The following is a 10,000-nucleotide window of genomic DNA, read 5'->3' as shown; positions in this document are numbered from 1 at the left end:
TTGAGGTATTTCTCTTGAGATATGAAGATGCCGTTGCGTTGCTGTCGTATTTGAAGACCAAGGAAGAACTTCAGCTCACCCATCATGGACATCTGATATTGCTCTTGCATCATGTATCCAAAATCATCACTGTATTTCTGATTAGTGCAGCCGAAGATAATGTCATCCACATATATTTGGTACACAAACAGTTCACCATCATATGTCTTCGTGAAGAGCGTGGGATCCAGGGAACTAGGTTTGAAGCCTTTGCTCTTCAGGAAGTCCTTGAGTGTGTCATACCAAGCACGAGGGGCTTGTTTGAGGCCATACAGTGCCTTGTTGATCTTGTAAACCATGTCAGGATGTTTTGGATCTTCAAAGCCAGGCGGTTGTGCAACATACACCTCTTCTTCAATCTTGCCGTTGAGAAAAGCACTCTTCACATCCATTTGATAAAAAAGGATGTTATGATGATTTGCATAGGCTAGCAGTATGTGTATGGCTTCAAGCCTAGCCACAGGAGCAAATGTTTCATCGAAGTCAATTCCTTCAACTTGAGTGTATCCTTGAGCAACGATACGAGCCTTGTTTCTGACAACTTGACCATGCTCATCTTGCTTGTTGCGATATATCCATTTAGTGCCTATGATATTGTGTTTACGAGGATCAGGACGCTTGACCGGTTCCCATACATTATTCAGCTCAAACTGTTGAAGCTCTTCTTGCATAGCTTGAATCCATTCAGGTTCCATGAAGGCTTCATCAACTTTCTTGGGTTCAGATATTGAGACAAATGCAAAGTGTCCACAGAAATTTGCTAGTTGTGTTTCCCTTGAACGAGTGAGTGGACCAGGTGCATTGATGCTATCAATTATTTTCTCAATTTGTACTTCATTTGCAACACGAGGATGAACAGGACGAAGATTTTGCTCTTGCTGATCATTGTCATCATTTGAAGGATTGTCTTCAGGTTGATCAGGTGCAGAGATGATAAGTTCCTCTTCAGGCTGTGCTTCAGACGGTATGATTTCTCCAGTTCCCATAAGCTTGATGGATTCACTGGATGGAACTACATCTAGCACATTTGACAGGTGCTCTCTTTGCGAGCCGTTAGTCTCATCGAACCGCACATCCACAGTTTCAACCACTTTATAGTGAAATAGGTTGAAGACTCTGTAGGAGTGCGAATCCTTTCCATAACCAAGAATAAAACCTTCATGTGCTTTCGGTGCAAATTTTGAAGTGTGATGTGGATCCTTGATCCAGCACCTGGCACCAAATACTCTGAAGTAACTAACATTTGGCTTCTTACCAGTGAGGAGCTCATAGGATGTTTTGTTCAGAAGCTTGTGAAGATAAACACGGTTGATGACATGGCATGCAGTATCAATGGCTTCAGGCCAGAACTTTCTTGGAGTCTTGTATTCATCGAGCATCGTCCGGGTCATCTTAATGAGTGTTCTGTTCTTGCGTTCCACGATGCCATTCTGCTGCAGCGTGTACGGAGCTGAGAACTCATGAGTGATGCCCAAAGTATCAAGATAAGTGTCGAGGCCGGTGTTCTTGAATTCAGTGCCATTGTCACTTCTGATGTGCTTGATCTTGACGCCATAGTTGTTCATGGCTCGATTGGCGAAGCGTCTGAAGACATCCTGCACTTCAGTCTTGTAGAGGATTATATTCCCCCATGTATATCCTGAATAATCATCAACAATGACGAAGCCATAGATACAAGCAGTAGTAGTAAGAGTTGAGTAGTGAGTGGGACCGAAGAGGTCCATGTGTAGAAGTTCGAACGGTTGAGTCATTGTCATGATTGTCTTCGAGGGATGCTTGGCCCTCGTCATCTTTCTTGCTTCACAGGCACTGCATAAGTGATCCTTCTTGAACTTGACGCCCTCGATGCCTATGACGTGCTTCTTCTTTGCAAGAGTATGCAAGTTCCTCATGCCAGCATGCCCTAGCCTCCGATGCCAGAGCCAGCATTCTGAAGCTTTTGCAAGAAGACATACGGCGAGTTGTGGTCCTGCTGAGAAATCTACCATGTACAAATCATCTTTCCGATACCCTTCAAATACTAGAGACTTGACAGATTCCATTAGAACAAGGCAACGATATTTTCCAAACATCACAATCATATTCAAATCACAAAGCATTGAGACAGACATTAAGTTGAAACCAAGGGATTCAACAAACATCACTTTATCCATGTGCTGATCCCTTAAGATTGCAACTCTACCTAGACCCAATACCTTGCTTTTACCAGTATCAACAAATGTGATGTGACTCTTGTCAGATGGACGTAAGGTTGAGTCCATGAGAAGACTTCGCTTGCCAGTCATGTGATTAGTACATCCACTGTCAATAATCCATTCTGAAGCAGCTGGTGTCATACCCTACAGTGCAATTAGGGGGATAGGCTTCACGAAGAGAATTGTGAAGCATAGACATTTGACGAGCAAGTGGATCATGAAAGCTTAGATCGAGGTTAGGACTGATAGGGCAAGTAGCAAGCGACTCAGGAACAAAATACATAATAAGACCATTTGGGCATTTGATCTTGCGCCCTACAAGATGTATAAGGTCCCCAGCAATAGCTTCAGACGCGTTTGATTTTCGGCTGGAGACCCTTCCCTGCAAAAGAGAGTTAAGCTTTCTTAGCAACCCACATCTTCAAGGGTGGCTTCGAATCAATGAGTCTAAGTGCAGCATCTGAGAACTTTGGCTTTGGAGCCCTAGCAAATAGTCTTGCAGGTGGACAATAGTACTCATAAGAATAAGCAGAGTAGTTCTTAGTCTTATGAACATGGCGGTTTGATGAAACGCGCTCATATCCATAGGCCTGAGTATGGTTTCCCTACAAAACATTTGCGTTAGTGCGACTCAGGTGAGTCCTCTGTCTGTATGAAGCCTTTGGACCTTATGAAGCCTGTGGTCTGGGGTTTGTCTTCCTCACTTGTGGTGTCATGACGACATACACAAGAAGATTTTCCAGACACTTTTTCGGCACCCAGACTTTCTTCATAGGTGGCCCATTCCTGCAGTTAGTACCAATATACCTGGCAAACACTTCACCATTCTCATTCTTAAACAATTTATAGTTTGCATCAAAGGATTCATCAATAACAATGGTATTAGCACAAGTGAAGCCAGATAGGGTGGATGGATCCACTGAAGGTTCCTTTGCAGCAACCCATGTGGTTTTGGGGTACTGCTCAGGTTTCAAGTAAGAGCCATCAGCAATCATTTTCCTTTCGAACCCAACACCCTCTTTCCTAGGGTTTCGGTTCAGGATCTGCCTTTTCAGGACATCACATAGTGTCTGATGCCCTTTCAGACTTTTGTACATCCCTGTTTCAAGCAATGTCTTCAACCTAGCATTTTCATCAGCAATAGCAGTGGCATCCTCAGCAGAGGGGTTAGTTACCACATCAACAGTTGAAGATATTGCAACTGTAGCAGCAGTAGAACATCCAGCAACAGAAGTAGTGTTGTCATGCTCAATGCATTTAAGACATGGTGGTTCAAATCCTTCCTGAGCGGAACTGATCTGTTTGGCGCAAAGTGTCTCGTTTTCCTTTTGAAGATCTTCATGAGCCGCTCTCAATTTCTCAAGATCTTGCTTCCTTTGAAGATAATCATAGGAAAGCTTTTCATGAGTTGTTGAGAGCGTTTCATGACGACTTTCAAGTTCCTCATACTTAACATGAAGATTTTTTTATGTCTTCAATTAAGGACTGAGATCGAGTCATTTCAGCATCTAAGAGGTCATCACTTTTGTCTAACAGTTTTTGAATATGTTCCATAGCTTTCTGTTGTTTAGTTGCAATTTTAGCAAGTGTTTTGTAGCTGGGTTTGGAACCACAATCAGAGTCATCTTCACTGGATGTTTGATAGTGAGTAGTGCGTGAGTTTACCTTGGCACCGCGTGCCATGAAGCAGTAGGTGGGAGCGGAGTTGTCCTTGTCATTAGCATCGGCGTCGGTGATGAAGTCATTGTCTTCAGTGTTAAAGATGGTTTTTGAAGATATTCCCTCAAGTTCTGTCGACCACCGCTACAACTCTACGCACACTTGACGTTTGCTTTACCTAAAACAAGTATGAAACTATTTTGCAAGAATAAAACTACGAGTACTTTGCGAGAATAAAACTATGAATAAATTGCAAGGTAATAAAAGTGATAGCTTTTGTCAACAAGAAAGTCATTTCTCCCTAGGCAATCGATAACAAGATCGGTAATCATTCTTGCAATTTTACATGAGGGAGAGGCATAAGCTAACATACTTTCTATACTTGGATCATATGCACTTATGATTGGAACGCTAACATAGTTTTTTGTTTTGTTTTTCGCATTATTTATTTGAAGTCTTTGAAATTTGAATAGTGCCATTACTTTTCAAATTTGAATAGTTTAAATTTGAATTCTGTTAGTGCCATTAGTTTTCAAATTTGAATAGTTCAAATTTGAATTCTTTGAAATTTGTGTGAATCACTAGTTTGTGATCAACTTTACTATAAAAATAGATTTTGGAGTGATTCTTTTTCCTGCTATTTAATATTACTGTGTTTTATCATTATATTCAAAAACAGATTTTGTTATTTTAGTTTCTAACAAAAAATCTGTATGGTAATTCTTTTTTCTATTAAAGTTTCAAACAAAAAATTCTTTATGAAAATTCTTTTTTGCTTTTAATGTTTTGAACAGAAAATACTTTGAAAATTTTAGTTGCATAAATTTTATATAATTTTAGTTTTAATAATACTAGAGGTTTATAAATACTTTTTAGTTGACTCCTTTTGCTATTGGAGTTTTATAAAAGCGTTTAGTTGATTCTTTGTGCTATTGAAGAATATTATAGTTTTGTTTTAGTTGATCATAACAGAATATTTTAATTGATTATTTTTAGTCCATTCGTTTTGCTATTAGTTCATTCTTTTTGCTATTAGTTCATGAGCTAAATGACCCTTAATTTGAAAAGCACTACAAATGAACTGTGAAAAGGTTGAAAGTTGGCATGGTATCATCATTTCACCCACATAGTATGTGCTAAAAAGTTGAGAAGGTTACGGCAAAAACTGGATGCACTTTGTGTACAAAACGGACAATCTCTTTCGAAATATCAGGGTTTCGGACGAAAACTCATTTGTTACAAAAGGCATTTCATTTTTGAACTTATTTGAACTCCAGACTTTTTGTGTGCTCAAAATGAACAATTCAAAGCCACATCATCAATTTTCTATCCTTTCTGACCTCATCTGGTATTTTTCATGCATTTACTGAATTTTTTAAGCTAACTGGCCCTTAAATTGAAAAGCACTACAAATGAACTCTGAAAAGGTTGAAAGTTGGCATGGTATCATCATTTCACCCACATAGCATGTGCTAAAAACTTGAGAGGGTTACGTGAAAAACTAGATGCACTTCATGTACAATATGGACAATTTCTTTCGAAGTATCAGGGTTTCAGACGAAAACTCATCTGTTACAAATGGATTTCATTTTTTTTGAACTTATTTGAACTCCAGACTTTGTGTGTGTTCAAAATGAACTATTCAAAGCCACATCATCAATTTTCAACCCTTTCTGACTTCATCTGGTATTTTTCATGCATTTACTGATTTTGTAAGCTAAATGACACTGAAATTGAAAAGCACTACAAATGAACTCTAAAGAAGTTGAAAATTGTCAGGGTATCATCATTTCACCCACCTAGCATGTGCTAAAAAGTTGAGAGGGTTACGGCAAAAACGAGATGCACTTCGTGTACAAAACGTACAATCTCTTTCCAAGTATCAGGGTTTCATACGAAAACTCGTCTACACAAGGCATTTCATTTCTTCACATGTAACTGCAGTGATATTCTAGATCAAAGGCATCATCATAATAGTTCTGGAGAGAAAGTCTTCACTTTTTCTTCGCTTGTGTCCTTTGCTTATTGTGCCGTAACCATGGATATTCTTCATCGTTTAACAGGGTGTTTGGGTCAGCCTTGACTTTGAAGGGAGGAATTTCATGGAACTTTTCATAATCTTTAGACATGTCTGTCTTGCCCTCCAATCCCACAATGTCTCTTTTTCCCGAAAGAACTATGTGGCGCTTTGGCTCATCATATGATGTATTCACTTCCTTATATTTCTTTTTCTCGGTTTGGTAGACATGTCCTTCACATAGAAAACCTGCGCCACATCATTGCTAGGACGAATGGTTCGTCTATGTACCCAAGATTGTTCAGATCCACTGTTGTCATTCCGTACTATGGGTCTACCTATACCCCGCCTCCTGACAGATTGACCCATTTGCACTGAAACAAAGGGACCTTAAAATCATGTCCGTTGTCAAGTTCCCATATGTCCACCATGTAACCATAATATGTGTCATTTCCCCTCTTGGTTGCTGCATCAAAGCGGACACCGTTGTTTTGGTTGGTGCTCTTTTGATCTTGGGCGATCGTGTAAAATGTATTCCCATTTATCTCGTACCCTTTATTAGTCAATACAGTGGAAGATGGTACCCTGGACAATGAGTACAGCTCATAAGAAATAGTGTTGTCACCCCTGACACGTGTTTGCAACCAACTGCCGAAATTCCTGATGTGTTCACATGTAATCCAGTCGTGACACTGCTCTGGGTGTTTGGAGCGCAGAATGTTCTTGTGTTCATCGACATACGGGGTCACCAAGGTAGAGTTCTGTAGAACTGTGTAGTGTGCTTCAGACCAAGAATACACGTCCCTACATATTATTGAGTCCCCTCCTAGCGTGCCTTTTCCAGTCAGTCTCCCCTCATACCGCGATTGAGGGAGACCAATCTTCTTAAGGTCAAGAATGAAGTCAACACAAAACCCAATGGCATCCTATGTTTGATGACCCATGGAGATGCTTCCTTCTGGCCTAGCGCGGTTACGAACATATTTCTTTAGCACTCCCATGAACCTCTCAAAGGGGAACATATTGTGTAGAAATACAGGGCCCAGAATGACAATCTCGTCGACTAGATGAACTAGGGCGTGCGTCATGATATTGAAGAAGGATGGTGGGAACACCAGCTCGAAACTGACAAGACATTGCGCCACACCACACCTTAACAATGGTAGGATTTCTGGATCGATCACCTTCTCAGAGATTGCATTGAGGAATGCAAATAGCTTCACAATGGCTAATCGAACATTTTCCGGTAGAAGCCCCCTCAATGCAACCGGAAGCAGTTGCGTCATAATCACGTGGCAGTCATGAGACTTTAGGTTCTGGAACTTTTTATCTGCCATATTTATTATTCCCTTTATATTTGACGAGAATCCATACAGGACCTTCATACTGAGCAGGCATCCAAAGAAGAGTTCCTTCTCTTCTTTGGTAAGAGCGTAGCTGGCAGGACCTTCATACTGCTTTGGAGGCATGCCATCTTTTTCGTGCACACGTTGCTGGTCCTCCCGTGCCTCCGGTGTATCTTTTGTCTTCCCATACACGCCCAAGAAGCCTAGCAGGTTCACACAAAGATTCTTCATCACGTGCATCACGTCGATTCAAGAGCGGACCTCTAGGTCTTTCCAGTAGGGTAGGTCCCAAAATATAGATTTCTTCTTCCACATGGGTGCACGTCCCTCCGCGTCATTCAGAACAAATAGTCCACTGGGACTCTTTCCAAAGATTATGTATAAATCATTGACCATAGCAAATACGTATATACTTTCGGTGATCTGCCTCGCCTTTGAAATGCTTGGCTTTCTTTCCACATTGATGGTTGGTCGGAAGAAATCGGTGATGCCTCAAGTACACATTCTTCCTGCATTTGTCCAGGTATATACTTTCGGTGTCATCTAACCAATGCGTGCATGTGTGGTATCCCTTGTTTGTATGTCCTGAAAAGTTACTGAGAGCAGGCCAATCATTGATGGTTACAAACAGCAACACATGCAGATTAAAATTCCTCCTGTTTGTGCTCATCCCACACACGTACACCGTTTCCATTCCACAACTATAAAAGTTCTTCAACTAATGGCCTTAGGTACACATCAATGTCGTTGTTGGGTTGCTTAGGGCCTTGGATGAGAACTGGCATCATAATGAACTTCCATTTCATGCACATCCAAGGAGGAAGGTTATAGAGATACATACAGTCATGGGCCAGGTGTTGTGATTGCTGCTCTGCTCCCCAAAACGATTAATGTCATTCGCGCTTAAACCAAACCATACGCTCCTTGCGTCACCTGCAAACTCCTTCCAGTACTTTCTCTCGCTTTTTCTCCACTGCGACCCATCAGCGGGTGCTCTTACCTTCCCATCTTACTTACGGTCCTCTCTGTGCCATCACATAAACTTGGCATGCTCTTTGTTTCTGAATAGACATTTCAACCATGGTATATAGGAGCATACCACACCACCTTGGCAGGAAATCTCTTCCTGGGACGCTCACCATCAACATCACCAGGGTCATCTCCTATGATCTTATACCGCAATGCACCTCATACCAGGCATGCGTTCAAATCCTCGTACGCATTGCGGTAGAGGATACAGTCATTAGGGCATGCATGTATCTTCTGCACCTCCAATCCTAGAGGGCATACAACCTTCTTTGTTGCATACGTACTGTCGGGAAATTCATTATCCTTTGGAAGCTTCTTCTTCAATATTTTCAGTAGCTTCTCAAATACTTTTTCAGGCACACCATTATATGCCTTCCACTGCAACAATTCCTGTACGGTACCGAGCTTTGTGTTGCCATCTTCGCAATAGGGGTACAATCCTTTTTTGTGATCCTCTAACACGCGATCGAACTTCAGCTTCTCCTTTTCACTTTCCACTGTCTCTTTGCATCAACAATGACCCGACGGAGATCATCATCGGGCACATCGTCTGGTTCCTCTTGATCTTCAGCTTCCCCTGTTGCAACATCATCGTATTTAGGGGGAGCATAGTTTTCATCATCATCTTCTTCTTCTTCGATGTCTTCCATCATAACCCCTCTTCCTCCGTGCTTGGTCCAAACATTATAGTGTGGCATGAAACCCTTATAAAGCAGGTGGGTGTGAAGGGTTTTCGAGTCAGAGTAAGACCCCGTATTCCCACAGCTAGGGCATGGAAAACACATAAAACCATTCTGCTTGTTCGCCTCGGCCACTGCGAGAAAATTATGCAGGCCCGCAATGTACTCGGAGGTGCGTCTGTTACCGTACATCCATTGACGGTTCATCTGTGTGCAGTATATATAATTAAGTGTGTCAAAAACCATTACAGAACATCATGAATAGATAAGTGACCGAATTAATAGAAGTTCATCATCACATTAAAACCAAAGTACATACATAGTTCTCATTAAACAACATATCACTACTAGGGAAAAGCCTAGCAGCAGCGCGGGTTTTGGGTGTATCAGTAGCGCGGGTGCCCGCTCTACTGATACGGCGCCACAGCTAACTTGTAGCAGTAGGCGTGTTGACACACGCTACTGCTATACATGGTTAGCTGTAGCGTGCGTTGCAAACAGCGCTACTGCTAATTAGTTGTAGCGGGTCTTATACCCCGCGCTACTGCTATTACTTTCAAAAACAAAAAAAATCTCGATCCCGTGCGTGCTGTCAATGGCAGCAATGGTAAGATCTAGCGATGATTGGCGTCGCCGGAGGCATGAACGGACAGCGGAAGACCAGATCCAGCAGTGGCTATTGGAGACGGCCCGTTTCTATGGCAGAGCCAGGCCGCGGTGTGGGGATCCTCTTCCCGACCATGCCAGATAGCTCCGGGTCATCCATGGCGACGACATGCGCTGGCATGGACATGGGAGGGTGAGTCAAACCAGAGGGAGAGAGAGAAAAGGAAAACCGAGGGAGAGAGGAAGGTGATGTATGGATCAGCGGAGCTAGTCACCGGTGGCGAGGTGCTCCAGTGTGGTGGCGCGGGGCGGCGGCCTCCTAGACGTCGGTGGAAGACCGGCGAGCTCCTAGACGCCGGTGGCGCGAGGCGGCGGCCTCTTTCAGCGCCATGGAGGAGGATGGGTGCATGGGAAGAGGTCCATGTGAGA

Source organism: Triticum urartu, chromosome 7A, assembly GCF_056163025.1.
Source record: "Triticum urartu cultivar PI428250 chromosome 7A, HENAU_Tu73, whole genome shotgun sequence".
NCBI lineage: Eukaryota > Viridiplantae > Streptophyta > Magnoliopsida > Poales > Poaceae > Triticum > Triticum urartu.
Note: the sequence above shows the minus strand (reverse complement) of the source record.